The 19,589-nt window shown below is 37.8% G+C and overlaps 1 long non-coding RNA gene across 3 annotated transcripts in view; it reads left to right on the top strand.

Moving 5' to 3' along the window:
* The window catches only part of LOC139680354 (uncharacterized), a 238,218-nt gene that overhangs the window by 74,180 nt on the left and 144,449 nt on the right, over positions 1-19,589 (top strand). The window lies entirely within an intron of this gene.

Here is a 19,589-nt window from a genome sequence, read left to right as displayed (position 1 = left end):
GGGGGGGGGAATCAATGACCTTTTACTTTTTCTGCTTTTATGTTTGGCTAGGCTAGAAGCAAAATCCAAGGAATCCAAGATCATCTTCTGAGAATTAAAAAGAAAAAAAGATTCTGCTTTTAATATTCATCTTGTATTTGGAACACTTTCCTTGAAATTGCTGAGAGTAGAGATTTAAGTTGCTTTTAAAACTAAGATGCCATCAAACTGCTAAGCTAGGTATCCAGATATATTTTCATAAACTCATAGATGCCTTTAGGTTGGAAAAGGCATTTAACATCATTGAGATCAAGTATTAACCCAGCATTGCCAAGTCCACCACTAAACCACGACACTCAAAGCTATGTCTTTTAAATACCTCCAGGGATGGTGGCTCCACAGCTTTCCTGGGCAGCCTGTTCCAATGCTTGAAAACCCTCTCCATGAAGAAATTTTCCCTAATACCCAATCTAAACTTTGCCTGGTGCAATTAGAGGCCGCCTCATATCTTACTGCTTGTCACCTGGGAGAAGAGACTGACCCCCCACCTTGCTACAACCTCTTTTCAGGTAATTGTGTGTCGTCCCCCCGCCCCCCCAAGCCTCTTTTTCTCCAGGATGAGCCCCCGCCAGCTCTCTCAGCTGCTCCTCATCAGACTTGTGCTCCAGACTCTTCTCCAGCTTTGCTGATGTGCTGAAGGCAGTCCAGAGAAGGGCAATGTCTTTCTTGCAGTGAAGGACCCAGAACTGGATATAGCACTCAAGGTGTGGCCTTATCATTGCTGAGTACAGGGGCACAATCAGTGCCCTGGTCCTGCAGGCCACACTTTCCGACACAAACCAGGTGCCATTGGCCTTCTTGGCCACCTGGGCACACTGCTGACTCATGTTCAGCTGTTGTCGACCACTATCCTCTGATCTCCTTTTCTATCAAGCATCTTTCCAGCCACTCTTCCCTCACCCTGTACCACTGTCTGGGGTTGTTGTGACTCAAGAGCAGGACCTGGCACTTGGCCCTGTTGAACCTCACAGTTGTCCTCAGCCCATCTATCCAACATGTCCATATCCCTCTGCAGGGCCTTCCTGCCCTCCAGAAGTTCAACACTCCCACCCAGCTCGGTGTTCTCTGCAAACTGACTGAGGGTGTGCTTGATCCCCTTGTACAGATCGTTGATAATGACATTAAGCATGGCTGACCCAACACTGAGCCCTGGGAAGAAAGCACCACTTCTGATGGGCTGCCAGTTGGATTTCACTCCACTCACCACCACAGTCTCCAGCCAGATTTTCACCCAGTGAACAGTCCATCCATCCAAGCCACAAGCAGCCAGTTTCTCCAGGAGAATGCTTTGAGAAATGGTGTAAAAGGCCTTCCTAAAGTCCAGGCAGACAGCATCAACAGCCTTTCCTTCATCCACTAGGTTGGGCAAGCAAGACCTGTCTTTCATGAACCAATGTGAGATGGGCCTGATGCCCTTGTTTTCCTGCCCATGCCACTTGAAGGCACTTACTACTGGAAACATCCCATTTTAGTCCTGTCCTGGATAATACTTTTCTATCACTAAGTATATTTTAAATACTTTTAAGGAAACCTGAAAAGCATACCAAAGTTCTAGACTGTGCCTTTTCAAAGACATGAAACCATGAAATTAATCTAGTGGTTCTTTATGTTCCCTTAACTTACATGTTGTTCAGACTGTGTACATTAGGTTTCTTTCAAATATCTTGGATTGGTGGAGAGGTGGATGGATGGATATGTAGATGGTTGTGCCTGTAGATATGTCCTAGTTCAGCAGGAGGGACCAGCTAACCCTGTGTGGGGGTGATCAAACCTGTGTATTCCACCCCCTCTATTCATTCCCCAAGGTCAATGGGCCATTAGCAGCAGCTGCCCAGGGAGCCATTATCACCTTCACACCCAGCCTGAGGGGGCGGAGCTGCTAATGGGCCATCAGCAGCTCAACACCCCCTGGCTCCCAGAGTTAATCACCCATTGTGTGAGTCCCCGCCCAGGGGGAGGGACTGAGTGCTCCCTGAGGGTACATAAGGGGTGGGTAAGAAGACCTCGGGAACCTCTCGTCGGATCCAGAGCAGCAGCAGGACCTTGACAGGAGGAGATCACCGCTCTCGCCCAGACCACAGCCCTCGCCTGCACCAACAGGTTTTTCTTTTCCTTTTGCTCTGGACTTGGGGGAACCACAGGGGTTTCAGCCCAAGGGCAAACAAACCCCCTTGGATTTGTGCCCCAGGACACTGGGTTATACCGCTGGGGTTTTGTGAGTTGAAAGCAATTTCCCTTTTGTGTCAGTGTTGTTATTGTAATATTATTATTAAATTTTAGGTCTGACTTATAATCTCTCTCGTGGTGAGTTCATTTCCCCTGCTGGTTCACCTTTAAACCAGCACAAGATATAAATATGAATTAATGTGATTATCGTCCATAGTTGTGGTCATGATCAAATTGTTTCACCTTTGTATGTTATCTATATCTAATTTTTATACAGAGGCAAAAAAAGTTACTATGCAAAACTCAGAAAAGTAGTTCTAAGTTTGTTTCTTTAGGTATATGAGAGTATATTACTTCAATCAAATTAAAGAAATACTTGAAGTCTGTTTAATAGTAAAACTTATATTGGTAAAATCACAGGGAAGACAGAGGTTCTGTTGAGCATTTCCAGATAAAGGAGAGCTTGGGTCAATTAATTTCCATCATTACAGGTACCAAGGCTTAGTCTCCTTAGGCCTCCCTCCTCTTTACCTTCTTCATATACTTTAAATTGATGGCTGACCTTCTTTCTTGCCAAGCTGCAAAATTCTGAACTAGTTCTATTTAAGTGTAGAATGATGGGATGAACAATCTGTTTCAGAATGGTTGATCTGTAGCAGTCAGACTTGAAAATTTATTCATCTTGGGGAAAGAGAAGTTTTGAGTTCTATATAATGATGAAATAAAATTCGTGGATGTTCCCAGACGGTTGATAGTGATGTGAGAATACAGATGCTGATATCATCAGGTGCTCCACATGACATGGATATCAAAACTCCGGATCTTTGGTTCAGTGAAGGCGAATTTAAATCTGAGTTTCATAGGTGTTGATCCATGTTGCTTCTTTTGTTGATTATTCTCTTTTCTTGATTAATTTTATGTATGAAAGAGGGCTTGACTCACAGTATAAGTTCAAAAATCATGAATGAAAAAAGGCTAGAAATTTTCTAGATTAGCACTCTATAATGTCATTTAATATTTGTGGTCTAGGAATGCAGTATGTTACCACTGAGTTTAATCACAGGTATTAATAATTGATTTCCTACAATAAAAAAAAATTCCCCTCAAAGAGCAATAATGTATCTTGAGGAAACCAAATAATCCTGGAAATTAAATACTAAATGATAGAGTATTACATGAGTTATAACGGTATAATTCTGTCTTTAACAGTCTAAGGAAATAGCATGTGACTAGATGAGATCTGGACAGAAGTTTAAAGGCCCAGGGTTCTAGGAAGTGACTTTGTGGATTTCTGTCTGAATTCAGAGTTGTCTGAATGAATATAGAAATATGCAATCGGATACTGCACTGCATCTGCTCTGTTTAGAGGACTCAAGAGCATATCATTTCTGACTTTAAGTGGGCAGTAAATTATTTTCAATAATTCCCTCTCCTGTTGCTTCTGTAAGTAGCAGAGGAGAAATTTGTAGTTGTTTGATCAATTTTTACTTAGCTAAGTCATTGATCACTGACCTGTGCTACATGGCTTTTTTGCCAAATACAAAAGGAAACTGGACTTTTGTGATAAAAGTGATGTTTGTGCTGGTGGTGTTCAGAGATCCATGAATTCACAGCTAAACAGCTCCTCTTTACTACAGAGGCACACTTTTCAATTGCTGAATATAGTAGTGGTCAGAGAGGGAGATTTTTTCTACTGTGGTAGTTTTATGGCTGCTATAAACTCTTTTTGGTGAGGTTCCAGTTGCACATGAATGTTTGAGCTACTACTTTTGTTCTAGAGTATTTTAATAAAGTTATTGATGTTCAGGGTATGATGTCATAACAGTATTTCCTAGAAAGGACTTTTGTGCTGTTTCTATTCTGTTGAGCCATCCAAATAAATCAGGAAGTTAAAAGATGAAAATTATTTACTTCGAGGATTGGTGTGTATCAGTCTTGCTGCCTGTTGGTATGTGCTTTGTTCTCTTACTACAGCAAGCTTTCCTAAAATAGCGACAATATTCTGAAAAAAAGTTACTTGGTATGAATAAAGAAAAAGGGCTATAATGATTTCAACATCTTTTTTAACCTGAAAGGATAACTAATGGACGCAGAATGGAATGGAATTTTCTTTCGCATTTATTTTTAAAATACTTCAGAGTGCATTAGAATAATGAGCTAGTTACTGGTAATGGAATGAGAATAAACAAGTCTGTTTTTATGGTATAGCAAATTAGATGTCAATTATGTGGCAAAGCTTCAGTGAAGGATGTAGCAGACTGGGAATTAAGCTGTAGTGTTAATTGATTATGAAATCATTTGATAGCCTTTGGTTTTACTAAAATGATTCTGAGAGTGCATCATAAACTTAAAATCCATAATAAGAGATGCTCTGCATTCTGTACAGAGGGTAATGCCAGTAGTGGGCCCACTTCTAACAACAGTGACAAACATTTTTGCAGCTATTTTGCATAAAGTGTTTAGGGGATTGTGCATATTTCTGACTGTAACTGTGAGTACAACTTGGACCTACTTCCTTTAGTTTTACAACATGAATATCTTTGTTTCAGCTGTTGGCATAACTAGTTAAATGGCACATGTGCTCTTAATCTTTTATTTGTATATAATTTGCTTCCTTAAATTAGAGGTAAGTGTGCCAAGTGCTTCTACTTGAAGAGGAAAGTTGTTATAGCATTAGCTGATTAACACTGTCCAGCCCCTGTGCAAGGTGACAGGTCCCAGTTTCTTTGAATTTGTAGAACACTGCACTTGTTGGTCTGTTTTTATATCCCCTTCCAAGGATTTTGCCCTTGGTCTCTGTGGGAGAGCACCAGATGGCAAGATGGGCCCCTGGCAACCTGCTGTACCTTTGGGTGTTTTAATATCTGTTCCTAGGCCAAATCTGGTGCCAGCTTTGCCAGGCTGCTCACTCCTTTTTTTGTACTGTCTTTTGGTGGGTCTCGCTTTGTTCTCAACTTGTAAAGTAGCTGCACCTTTTCATTTCAAAGGTCAGATGATTGCCATAAATTCATAGCACTTAGGTTCTAAGTAATTTATAACTTTCGAACAGCTTTGTCTCTTGCTGCTCTTAGTGCAAGAGTCACTGCCTTTTGCTCCCAGAAGGTCTGGGTTGTTTGGCAGCCACACCCATTTTGACTGCCTCTCTTCTGCCTTACACACTTCTTTTTGCTGCTTTTCACCTTCTCCTGAGGGCAGGGGCCCTAGGTCTGTAGAGAAGTCAGAACGCAAAGATAAAAGAAAGATGAAATGGGGAAACAGAGTAGTCTGAAGTGCAAAAAGCACAAAGGGGCAGACAATAAATATGCAGCACAGGTTGGGGAAGACATAGGTGAATTATGTGGCCTTTCAGGAGAGCTGCATGGTTGTGCTCTGTGCAGCCAGAGTTTTGCTCTTTCAAGTGACCTTTGACATTCACTTTTACTTCTTTTTGAGTACAAATGTTGTCCTAGACCATAGGGCTAGCACCCTTTTTGCTGGGATGTATCAAGAGATTTCAAGTTCTTGTCAGGCAGCTGTTGGAGATGGGCAGAAGGGATCTCATTTTATTGAATAACTTGAAGAAAAGAAAGAAAGAAACCCTAGGAAAAAACCCAATCACCAGAAACTTTTGTCCCACATAATTCCACTGAAAAATGTTACCTTTGCATATGAACTTGTAGTGAGCAATAAGACTACGGGGTATGGGATGAGGCGGAAGGTAATTGAGCCAGTCTGACATTTGGTCACTAGCACATATAAATAGTGTTCTAGTGCCACTTCTACATAGGTACCATACATATCTTTAATGGTATTTAATTGAGATTAAAGAAGCTGTTGGAGTGGATGCTGTGAATGCATATTAGGAATATTACTTAAAACCGTGAGTCTTGATATGATAAACCATAACAAGTCTGAAGGACTCATAATGGCTTATCATGTCAATAAAATGCACTTAAAAATCCCCAAGTGATTAGAAGGAGCCATTTCAGTCTATTATATCAACTGTTATATGCTGAGAGCATGAGAGATTTATTTTTCTTTTCCATCCTCTGTTTTAAAAAAAAAGAAAGGAGGAAATTAAATCATAATAAGCTATGTTCAAATAGAATCAAGGCACTAAAATAAACCCACAGAAGGAGATTTACAAATTAAGGAAGGCAGTGAAAAGTTCTTTCGAAGCAAAGAATACTCTCATGTTACACTTGGCCTCTCATTTTTTGAGCACCACAGGACGGTTAATGGATAGAGTGTGTGCTTGCACCAATGCTTTTCTTGTTGAACTGTTGAGAAGTGTGAACTTAATATATTGTGTCAAGGAATCAGAATAATTTTGGCTCTTTTACCAGTGATAACCTTCAGCACTTGCACAAAGAGAAAATTAAATTGACTTTGCTACTCCATGTGGTAGTAAATGCTCAGCAAGTGCTGTAGAAGAAGAGGGTGACAATATTTTCCTGTTCCAATATTTTTCTTACTGATTTTTCCAGACATCTTCAAGGCAAAGGGGAAAGACATAGCCCCCAAGCTCTTGAGGGTGAGAGGGGCCGTGATGTTTGTTGGTATCACAATGGCAGCTTCAACCCCAGGCAACTGCTGTAAAGCTGATGTTTGGGGGTGCATTTCTATCCTGGAGAGGGTCTGTCAGACTGTTTTCCCCACATGTTACTCTGCCAGTTGTCCATTTGGTTCTTTTCACCTTGACTGGCCTGTGAGGCTCATGCAGATCCAGCAGGTTTTGGGAGATGGCAGGAGGGACTGCCATAACATGTCTTTTGATGAGAAGGAGTAGCTAATTTTGGAGGTGGTTACTGCCCTGGTCCAGTGTGCATTTTAGCCAGAGGAAAACCTTGTTTGTTAATTTACACAGTTGAGTCAGGAAAGCTTGAAATTGTTTTCCTCTAATAGTAAATAAAAGTGTGTTTTCCTGCTGCAAGGAAAGGTAACTCTCCTCTAAAAAGTAGACTTTACTCTTTGCCAATAAATCCTTTGATTGCACCAATATACTACAATTTGAGTTGCTTCGCTGCCATCAAAATTCATGCAGTAGCGAAGAGCCAGCCTGGATCCTTCATACTGCTTATTTGCAGGCTCTGAACTGGATTACGTAGCCAATCTGTAGCATTTCAAATAGATTTGAGCTGGCTCTCTTGGGCCAGCTTTGCAGACAGGTCTGGTACAGTCTTAAAATAGCCCCTGGGGGCAGATTGCTGGTGAAATTGGTGTCACGGCTCCCCGGGCTGGTGCAGCAGGGAGAGGGAGAGGCGAGGGCTGCTGAGCAGCTCAAGGTCCTGCTCTCAGCTGCCAAGCTTAACCTCTGCGGCGCCCACGTTTCAGCTGTTTAATGTCTGAATAGACGGAGAGTATTCTGGGAAAGTGAATTTTTCTCCCTCAACAGTGTCCCTGCTATCTCACTTGCAGATATTGAGTCTTACACTTAATGCAATCCTACCAAACAGTCCAGCTTCGTATTCTCAGAGCCTGAGTCATGCCTCTTCCTGCCTGTATGGACTTAACCTGTTAGTTCCTGGGTGACTCAGGAGCTCGGAGTACCCCTGGGATGGGGCTGCTTGGGGCTGCTTTTAGGGGATTCTACAGTGTCACTGCTGGCAGACAGATAGGAGGGAGAAAACAGATTCAGGAGGTGGGGAAAAAATGAGCTGGTGGAAGCCAGGGGAGGGAAGCAGTGGCAAGTAAATACAGCCGAACAAGAGGGAAAAAGTGTTTATGTGTGCTTATTTAAGGTTTGCAGTGGGGATATATGCAAATCTGTCAGACAGTTTCTCTCCCCATGTGCTGTGAACCCTTCGTCTATTTACATGTGGTTACGTGTGAGCAAGAAATCTGGCATTGTGCAATTTTCTTTTTGACTGAAATACATTGTGAGGCTCGACAGAGACAATTTTAAATTGCTGATGAGAGCCCCGTTTGAGGCTCATCTGCAATAAGAAGGCAGAATACACTCGTTCCCATCTGCACCTATACAAGTGTGTAGGTACGTGTGTGCATTCTGGTTTGTTACCCAAGAGAGGATGCTGCTAATCAGATGACCACTTGGCAAGAACAACAGTTTAACAGTGACTTAAAAACATACATTGGATTAAAAAAGGAGATGGCACACTAAGAAACACCCAGAGATTACATATCAGTGCCATCTCAAATTAACAAAACTGGGGAAAACATGGACGTGGAAACACAGTCGCTGTTTTGTTACCAGACATCTGACTGCCCATTCTGGAGCAATATTCCAAGATAATTTTTCATTTTCTCTGATATCTTGTTGGGAAGGGAGATATGTAGTTGAACAAAGTGATCAATAAGGGAACAAATGCTAAGAGTATTCAAGATAAGGGTTTTAACTGAAAATCACAAGCAGCTTTATTGTGCAGAAATCTCTGAGCAGTACATTCTTCAGTCTATTCTGTTATTTTTACAGCAATATTCGTTTGACAGTCTTATGTTTCAGGCAGGCAGAAGGAAAAAAATAATATTTAAAAAACCCTATACAAACACTAAGATGCAGGAGAAAATTAGTTGAGAATATAGACTGGGAATAAAAGCAAACAAGCAAAATAAACCTGAATAAACATACCATAACTGAAAGTACTCTTTGGAGTTTTACTGTTTTAAAGTCTGATGTTATGCCTAAATTTTCATATATTGAACTAGAAATGTTAAAATAATTATGAACATTTAAAATAATTATAAACAATACTAAATTTCATCTGTCCAAATTATCATAACAAATGTTTTGGGTATGTAGGGAAGACATTTCCAATATTTTGCAGTTTTTAAATACCTCAGCTTTGCGTCCCTTAGGAACCTCAGAATAGCATTATGAGGGAGAGAAAAATGAGAGAAGCGTATTTAAAAGTATTTGTAAGGTGATAAAATACAGTCATTTAAGACAGACTGCTTAAATACATTATCTACATTCATCATATGTGCCTGTGTGTGTATGTCATACGTTTTGTCTGACATGTAGTCCTGTTGTATTGCAGTTGTAGAAATATCTGTGACTCAGTGTGACTTAGGCTCTCTCCTCTATAAAATTGTTCTTTAAGAGATGATTTCTGTTATTTACTGAAGAGCAATACTTACACAGCAGTGCTGGTATCAGTAAATTAGTGTTTGCTTTGTTTAGCTTTATGCTTTGAACTAAAATCAGGTGAAGCCAGGATAAGTTTGTTTGTGAAAGCTTGGTGAATACTAATGAGAAGAAAAATCATCCCAGTCGAACTGAATAAATTCTGTAGATAGTATGAAGGATTTTCAGCGATCCATATTGTCCTTGGACTTGGCTGTTGCATTGTACTTTAAATGGAATTGATTGTGTGGTTGTAATGAAAGTAACGGATTGATTTCTATACAGAGTTACACACAGTAAATAGAAAAATGTTCTTGTCTTGACCTGCATTCATAAACTAAAAATCAGTGGCTTCTGACCTAATTCTTAATGAAACATGTAAATGTAATATAAGAAATCAGAAGGGTTTTTTTTAATTCTTAGAAAATCTACTGTTTATTGTGTTTTGTGGGTGTGCTTTGTTGGATTTTAATTAATTTTGTTTAGGAATTCTGATAACTGTAATGCATTTTGTCTTTGTGGAAGTTTTACTTTTCCTTGTTTACTTCTTTTGGGCAAATGTATTTAACTGTTTTCTTTCTTATTCTTTCTTTTGCTTTGACTATATAGCATTTTGCTTTACCTATGTGTAATATCTGATTTTTAGTACCTTCCCTGTTGAACAGTGTTAGCATCTTTGTGAGCGTATGACCCATATACTTTTGGGTTGCTGCTGCATGCGCTTGCGTAGAATATTTCTAAAAGATAGTGTTTTCTGAACTGAATACACAGATTAATAGCGTTATGTTAATAGCTTTATGTTTTAATAAAAGGAGGAAAGCTGGTGATTGAAATAAGGTGCAACATTCTTTCTATTTGAATAAACACCAAGAACTGTTTATAATATTACAATGATTATCTCAATAAAAAGCCATGGAGACTCTTATGAACAGTATTTATTTATTTATTTTATGGGTGAGATTGTGGTTCAGGGCCCAGTAAAACGAACAGTCCAGCTGGTAAATACTATCATTGAGCTGTAAACTAGGACTACAATAAGCAAGATCGGAATTACTGCATTCATCAGTTTCTCGGTGAATTTTGTGACTTTATTTTTGGTGCTTAGAGTTTAATTTCTTGCTGAAGTAGAGCAGCACATTGTAAGGACACACAAACAAGACGACCAAAATAATAGAAACCCTAATGCACCGACGGCCACCGCTACTCCATTGTAGCTTCCAAAGGCACTCTATTCTTCCCAGCCCACTTGATATCCTGCAGGTTGTGGCAGTACAATTCACAGGAAAAGCTTAGACATTGAGCTTGCACGCTTCTTGACTCCATTTTAAAGCCTTTGTTCACACCAGGGTGGCATTTTTTCACACCACATGTGGCAGCTTTGACTCCTATCCAGCTTGTCGTATAGAATCAAAGTCTGTGATTTCTTACATTCCCAGAGCCCCTGTATTCTTTGTAGCTCCCAAAATATTACAAATCTTAATTTCAGTCAAATATTTTTAAAGATTTATAAGGTATGGGATGAGACAACTATACCTGCACACTTAGGTTAGGTTAAAATCAAAGCTGTTTGCAAGGAAGGGGAAGAGCTCTTTCCCTCTGCCTTTTGTCTTTTAAAAATATCTCAACACTATCTATTAAAAATGATGTGGTAAATTTTAAACCAGTCAGCCTCATGTAAGTTTTACATAAAAGAATAAAAATAATGTGTAATTTTCTATGTTTTGAGATTTGTCAATTACATGCATGCTCACAGTTTGATTCGGTATTAAAACATTGTTCATCTTAAGGGATTCTTTTGTTGCATGCAGGCGTCATCTGATGTGCTTTCTTTTCCCTACTTTTCCCAAGACAACCTTCCTCTGCACTTTTGCTGAAAGTTTCATGTATGTCAATAGTAAATTTTAGTTCAAACTAATTTTAAAAAGCACAAAATAAGTCTACCAATGTGAATGCCTCTAAAATGTACATTGTTTGAAAGTTTATTAACAGAAGATATATTGCTTAAATGGATGTCATTCAGAGTAACTAAAATGCGACTTGACTCCTTAAACAAATACTAAAGTATATACGTCTTGCTAAGAAACTTTATGATGGATTGCAAGTGCAGTGTAACATAGCAACAAAAACATTTGGATAAAAATTGTCACAGGAATTAATGTAACTTGTACTTTACACTTTTTAATATATTTTTTTAAATGATCAATGAAAGTTAAATGGTTATATGATTTGAAAGGACATTCTCAGTTCTATATATATTTATAAATCTGTACATTCATTGTTACAGTTTCACTCAGCTGAAGATAATAGAATAATTTCTCCTTGGCACATATGTTAGGCTGTACATTGACATGACACCCTAATAAATATTTTGACTCGCGAGCTGTTGTTTGTTGCTGTTTGTCAGGTGGTTAGAGCGGTCTTTTGGCTGCTGCTCCCTTTGCTAACTAAAATATTAAAATGTATGCTTTCACTGTAGCAGTTTTCTGATTGTATTTTATATGTTTTCTGACTGCTCATTCTTTCTTTAAAATATAGTACTATGATGTGCTTAATGCAGCCTCCTTTTCCACCAAAATATACCTAATTGTTTATGGCGTTTATGAAATACTCATAGTGGTTTTGTTTACTTTTAGGAATGGCATGAAATTATATTTTGTAAAAAAATAGTTCAGTAACAGTGTCTAGAGAGACAAAATTTCAGTGTTCTTTTCTGGTATAGAAAATATAATTCATAATTATTTCCCATGCTAATTTTTATGCCCTTTCTTTGCTATTTGTTTATGAAACATTTGATCTTAAGTTCTTGAATCATCTTAGCTGATCTGGTATATAGTAGCACTTGAAAAACAGAAAGTTTATTCCAATTAATCTTTATTTTATATTTCAGTTCAAAATCTGAAAGATATAAACTAACCCCTAGTAATAATTCATTTTTAATTAGAAGCACAGTTTTATTAGCTCTGACTGCTAAGCAGTTTTTGTGTAATTAAAAAATCCAAAATATATGAAAGCAGACATGTAGTTGTTTGTGGTTTTGTGTCTGTGATTTTTCAAACAAGATGAATAGTAGAACAATACATTTAGAATCTGCACCTAAAAATAGTTTTATTGTGCATACTAAATTATACAAAATTTATAGAAACATTCTTTGTGAAGATCAATGATTAATACAATTGCGTTAAAATGGAATTTTAAAAAGTTACCTATTACTTAAAAAGTAATTAATCTAAATTAATATTTCCATAGAAAAATGAGATACTGTTAATTTCTTTTTGGCAAGCACCTTAGCAGTTTCTACAGCAGAACTAACTGCATATGTCCAGGCATTCTGACTGCAATTTTAGATCATAAAAACTAGTTGTTATATGAAAACTGAAAGTCTAAAAAGATGAAACCTTTCAGAATGTAATACAGTAATTTGTGCTAAGCAATTATTTTCCAAAGCATGCTACAAGGAAAAAAACACATAAAATAGTCATGCAAGATTGCCCACTTACTGTTTAAATACTAAAACAGTGACTCAGAAAAGCAATGTACACACACTTTACACAAAGTTTTTACTATCACAGTTATCTATATCTAAACTTGACATCATACAGCATTTTTAGAAGACTCAAGTATGAATTTCTTGGAAGCAAAACAAGTTCAGTAAGTGTATCAAAATTAGTTTACCTACTTCCACAGCGCATAATTACTGAAGAAAAGGCATGATCTTATTTAAGTGTCATGAAGCAGAAATATAGAATAAGCATTTGTCAATATCCATTCCAGAAAATCCCAACTTTTATTTCTCCGCATTTCTTACTTTTCCCCGTGTTTCTTCAGACCTTCTTCACATTAGCATTTCTTCTATTTCCAGAAAAGAGAAGGGGTGGGGGGGGGAAACCCCAACAACAAAACCCCACAAACAATCAGCAAAATCATAATTGGTTTATATTGCTTTTCAGCTTGTGGCCTGTCCTCATATTATTAAATCAGATCATACATACTCCCCTAAAATTCAGCTTGGAGTAATCCTCTGCTACTTAGGGCTGGATGAAAAGAGTACTCATTGTGAATTATGTTTCATCTGTCACAATAACCTTCTTTATTCTTTAGTGCACCTCCCCTTTGCCTGCGGCAATTAGAGAAAATAGGTATGCCTTGAAGTATGAGATAGTGGTATCTCAAAAATATATGTACTGATGTCATATACAGACAGCGCTGGGTAAGCAACACCCTGAAGAATATATAAGCCCTTTTTGATGCAATCCGTATTTTATTAGAACCGAGTGGAGGCAGGCACATTTTGCAATGAGTAGGTGCTGATGGCTTTCACTCGATTGTTGTTTTTTTTTGACAGGCAGTGATCAGAGAGTTTGCCATTCTGTGAAAAGAAGAGTAAAAACTTGCTTATTGAGCGATTTGAAGAATGTATCATATTCTGCATTAGCTACAATTCTGGTTTTGGGGGACTTTTTTTATTTGAAAGTGTTAGAGCATCTTTTTCTTCTTTTCCCCCTGAAATTTCAAGAGTTCTGTTGAACTCTTTGACTGAACACTTCAGCTACATTTTCTCAGTGGTTTAATATGACTTTCATAATTTCTTGCAGTAGTGTCGACATTTATCTGTATAATTTTTAAAATTAAATGCATATTAAAAATAAGCTGAGCAGTGAATATCAAAAATGTTTGTGCAATAGTACAGAAGAGAAAAAGCACTTTCAAGCTCCTGTGTTATCAGATGTTAATGTTCGAAATTATTTGTCTTTATTTATCAAGGGAAAAAAAATGAAAATAGATTTTTTTTTTAGGGTTTTAGCCACCATTGTCAGGTAATTTTATCTATTACAATATCTGTCTTTAATACTATCCATTTTATTGTATTTAACAAAAATAAAGCACTGTATATATTGGATTATTTTACTTTTTGAATTTATATTGGAAGATTTCCAAGTTACTGTTTTTCCCCCATGTTATTTTTAAAGTCTTGTGGCAGCAAACCTTCAGTCAGTATCTCATTTTGAAATGATTCTGGGCTATTCATGCTGATTCAAAATCAGCCTCCCTTGCACTTTAAGAGGGCTGATGTTCAACTGGGAATGACTAAAAGAGAAAGCACCTTTAAAAAAAAAATAAGCGCTAAATCAAGCAGATTGCAACAAAGAGATTCTGTTGTGAGGCTGGTCTAACATTAGGACACTGTTATTAAAGTTCCTAAGAAATTACTATACTACAAAAACCAATAATAGTTGTGAATAAAGGAAGAGAGTTTGGCCCACTGCACAGGTTTGGGCACAAAAGTGCTTGCTAAGCTATCTATTTCACACATGCAACGACAGAAGGTTCGATATTCATTCGATCGATGACTGAAAAGGCACAATGGCAAAATCGGACGGACTTCTTTTCAAATACAGATCTCCGATGTCCCCCTACAGTCTGCAGTTGCACGGCTGGTGGTGTGGCACAGACGGAGCAAGGGTTACATCAAGGCTGTTCTCTGGACCGTGCAAACAGTCTAGACCAATGACCTGCAGCATCGTGCCCTTTGAAGAAGAGGCAAGTTCAGTCACGACGAAGAAAAATCAAGGCGTACCCCTTTTAACAATAGGGAGCAGCTCGTGGCTGCAAAGAGGTAAGCAGGGGTAAGCAAAAAAGGCATCTGCTTCCATGGTTACAGGCCAAGCATGGGAACCTTGCTTTTGAAGAGGGACGGTTCTCAGGCTCCCTCACAGGCTATGTCATGCATTATAAGCAAAGGCAGGTTGAACTGAAATCCGCAGAGTTATTTCAGAGTAAAATGATACGCGAGCACATGGCTGTTAGCAAAAAAAAAAAGTCACATGACTGTTTAGAAGCAGCCTTGCACTGTTTCTGAATTGAGCCTTTCGTTTGGGGCAGTTTCTTCTTCTTTTCTTTTCGTATTGTCTTTTTTTTCTCCGCTTTTTCAGCAAACTAAGAAAATTGGGGGAATGTATATATAAAGGAAACATTTGTTTGATACACAAGATTTGGGCTATTCTCCTTCTCTAAACTGAAAAAAGGTCAAGGGTCAATGTTTTTTCATGACAGGGCCACAAATCCTTTTGTTAGTGTAGCTTTAGCAAGTGCCATTTAAAATAAGTTTTTGCTTTTCTTTCTAAGTGCATATTATTATAAGTTTCACAGAATACGAATGAATTTCTGTCTCTCTGCAATAACTTTTTTGTTCCAATATTTTGCCAGTTATTTTTCTTTCTTTTTTGGCTCTACTATGCTAGTTTTTGAGATTTGCACTTCTAGACAAGATAACTAAAAATGCACACAAAAGTCAACACATAATAGTCCTGGCTTCTTCAGGGGGATAGAAAAGAAATTGTCTGCACATTATAGGTAGTAAATTTGTGATCAGTGAAAATAAGCTTGTGGTGCAACCACTAACTTTTGAGAATCGTTATGTTTGTACTTTGTTTCTTTTTGCTTTGTTATTCCCTTAGCTGTGGCATATTACATTTCCTCTTGAAAAATTAAAATCTGCAGTGTATTTGCTCCAGCATAAGGGTGCCTGTTTTTTAATTGTGTTTATTGCATCTCTGACATTTTAAATGTTCATGCTAGTTTGTAAATTTTGATTTCTTACTATTTTATAGAATTTTACTGTTAAAGAGTGTGCTGTAGGACCAGTAGCTTCTATTATATACCTAAGATATGTTGTTCTGTTTTGTTACAAGCACAATAGCACTTGTGCTCTCATTACCAATATGAGATGAATTTTGTTCCAAGTACTCCTGTTAAATTTGTGAGGGGGTGGGAGGAGGTGGTGGGGGGGGAGGAGGAGAAAATGGCAAACTGTTGAACAGAGTTTGAAGTTCTAGGAACACTAATAATTACTCAGGTCATTTCCATCAGTATTTTTTCGTGCTCTCTAATAACTGCAGGAACCTATGGTACTTGGTAGAACTTGCATTGCTATCCTATAAATGTAATTAATATTTATGAGTGTATCAAGGGCAGTGTTTTCTCAGGGTGTATTCTGGAGTTTTGTTGATCTATAAGATAGTTTGATTTAACTTCAGATTGAGGACTCTGTATTGGGAATGAAAGTATGTATGTGAACTAACATAAGTTGACTCCAAATAGCAATAAGCTTTTTTGGAAAAAAATCTTTGGCCTGCCTTGCACATTTATAGATCCAAATTATCTAAGAAAAACCCCAAAATTACACAGGAAAATATGAACATGCAATATAAGAAATAAAATATAAAAATAAAAAAATAAAATATAAATAGCAAAAGTAGGAAGCCCATTATCTTAAAATTATTATGGTCTGAATTAATTAGGTTAGTCCTGTATATTAATTCAGTTTTCAGATAGACTTTGGCATGATTGTAAACTGTACCTTTGCTCCAGAAGGTCCATTTACTAGTCCCATCATCTCAAGAGAAGAATCTGTTTGCTGGTCTTTTGTGTAGGCTGTTGGCTGTAATACAGCATTGTGGTCTTCCTGCTGAACTATGAATGCATGTTAATGGCAGACATGTTCGTGTGCTGACTGCAGTTTAGAAATTCATACACTATGTAGAAGTGTTATGCCTTCAGCTTTATTTAGACTACATGGAATTCTCTTAATTTTTATTACCCTCAGTAATAAATTAAAAGATTAAGTACTCAGTCTTACATGTAAGGCATAAAGAGTGCAAAAGACAGTGCTGTTTGGTATCCAAACGCTGCTTGAAATTATTCTCATGCTAATAACACACTAAGTTTTAAGCATTTTTTTTTAAAGAGAGAGATTTGCTATTGGAAGGGAGATTTTTAAAGTAAAAGGCTTCCCTCTTGCCCATTTTAACGTAATTGATGAGAAAATAATTTCTAGATTCACAGCAGTCTGCGTAGTATACCAAGGAGAGGATCTGATCTTAATTATATTCATGATAATTTCTTGAAATAATTAGTCTCCTGTAAAGAGCTGAGAGCATGCAATGAAAGATGTATAAGGCTTGGTGTTGAGGGGAATAGTTGCATCTCTGTGAGCAATGAAAACATTGTAAAGCCATTAAGTTTTATTTCTGTTGTTGTAGGGTGGCTTTTACGATGTATTGATGTGCTGCCCCAAAGTACACACACTCTTGTCCCTCTTGTGTTGTCACCACTGAGGTTCTGAAAAAAACTCGGGGTTTACTGGGCTATTGCTTGAGCGATGTGGCAGCTTTGCACCTGGTTGATTCAAGCTAAAGTTCAGGCTTCCAGTTTGAGGCCTTTTACTTCATTTCAGGCAGTATTGACTAATACTCTTCACTTTTCCCATTGAACCATTCATTTCAGTTAAGGAACAAATCATCTAAGCATCTTATCCCCCTTCTTGAAGACCAGAACTCCAAGGGCCTGAAGAATCACCACTGTTTTCTAACCTCCATTATGCTGCAAAACCAATTCAGCTTGTCTGAACCAAGGGACTGCATCTCTGGTTTTGAGAACAGGCAGAAGGAGGGCTTTTTTTATACTGAAGATGCCACCTGGATGTTGGGAAGTTCTGTGGTTTGCACAGTAAGGATTATCAGGTGCAATTTCCTTCATAATTGACGCAATTCATGCCCATGTTGTATTCAGAATGAATTCCTTTATTTTCACAAGAGAAGTAGACAAAGTTTTATCTTGGTATGCTGGAGGCAAGGTTCACTGTGCCATTAATTTATTTTAGAGGAATTTTAAACTGAATTTTCTCTTGAATTATGGGAGGTACCAATCCTAACAGCACAGTTTTTCTACCCTTTCTACCCTTCATTTTTCCTTACCTGAAGAAATATAAGGAATTATGGAAATCTGTTAAGATAGCTGAACCAGTCAGGACATCTAGCCTATGAAAACTTCAGCAATTGAGGAAAATGTTTATAAAGAGTTATTTATTTCACCAAAAGTCTCTTAATTTTGAGTTACCCATATAAGAGTCTTCAAAAAAATTGTCAGATCATACAAAACCAGAACAAAGAGACCATGATCCTCTTGCTCACTGAAGATTTGGTTTCTGTAGTTTGGTACCATTTTTAAGCAGCTCTGTCTCTTTATTATGATATACAGCAATGTTGTAAGTTGTCATTTCAAGAACAGTAGTTTATCAAGTTGCACATTCTAATAATCTACTGGATGAAGCAAAGGCAGCAAAAAAAAGAAGAACCTCCAGGTTTACTCTGGCAATACAAGATGAATTACAGTTGTCTGAAGTTTGATGAGAAGACACCTTTTTAACTCAAGGGTTTTAAAAGTTCTGTCAGGTTAATCCCCACCAGGGTCATTCTTTTCTAGATTTCCTTACTGACAAAGAATATTCAAGCCTGACTCTGGACTTGCTAAGAGCAAGTACTTGGAGAAGCCCATGTAGCAAAAACATCCAAGCTTAAGAAGTGTGTTTATTGTTTGAGTCTATAGACTTTTGTCCTCAAAAACCAAGTGGCCTGATAGATTAGTTATGCCAGTAACAGTTGCATTTATTTGCTTTCAGTACTGATTGTGGATTTGCTTTGTTATAAACTTGGAATGATTAATTGCATCAACTTCCATTAAGATACCAAGTCTCTCAGGCTGCTGAATACTCTTTTTAGTCTATAAAACACCATGAAAAGCCTTAGAAAGTCTGATTAAGTTGTTGCCTCTTATTGAAGTCTCCTTCCAAATTCATTGAATATAAATGCAGGATGAACTCTGAGTAAAGTGACCAGAAAGATGCATTTTCTCGCTCCATATCATAGTTCTATGATGTTTTGAAATGAATATCAGTCTGACTCCAGGAGCATCTCAAGTGTATAATGTTCTTTTCAGTACTGCCATTTTATGAGCCTCTGATATTGGTAGCCCCTTTAATGCTTATATTCTGTTCATAGTAAAGAGAGCTTTAGCATTACTTAAATAATTGTAGCTTTTAAACAGAGACATGCAGAACAACAGCAATAACAACTTTGGTTTTGTGTAGATCCTGGTGAAGATCTCAGGGCAAAAATATTTGCTGCAAAGGTCTGGTCATGCCAAAAAGTCATAGAATAGTTTGGGTTGGAAGGGACCTTAAGGATCCTCTTGTTCCAATCCCCCTGCCATGGGCAGCATGAACTTTCACTAGACCAGGTTGTCCTAGCCCCATCCAACCTGGCCTGCAACACTTCCAGGGATGGAGCATCCACAGCTGATGTGGGCAACCTGTGCCAGTGTCTCATCACACCCATAGTAAAGAGTTTCTTCCTAATATCTTACCTTAATCTTTCTTCTTTTAGCTTAAAGCCATTATTCTTTCTGCTGTCATTACAGGCCATTGTAAAAAGTCCCTCTCTACCTTTCTTACAAACCCTTTCAAGTACTAAAAGTACCAGTAAGG

This window comes from Pithys albifrons, chromosome 1 (assembly GCF_047495875.1).
Source record: "Pithys albifrons albifrons isolate INPA30051 chromosome 1, PitAlb_v1, whole genome shotgun sequence".
Classification (NCBI taxonomy): Eukaryota; Metazoa; Chordata; class Aves; order Passeriformes; family Thamnophilidae; genus Pithys; species Pithys albifrons.
Note: the sequence above shows the minus strand (reverse complement) of the source record. Positions and strands in the feature narration are given on the sequence as shown.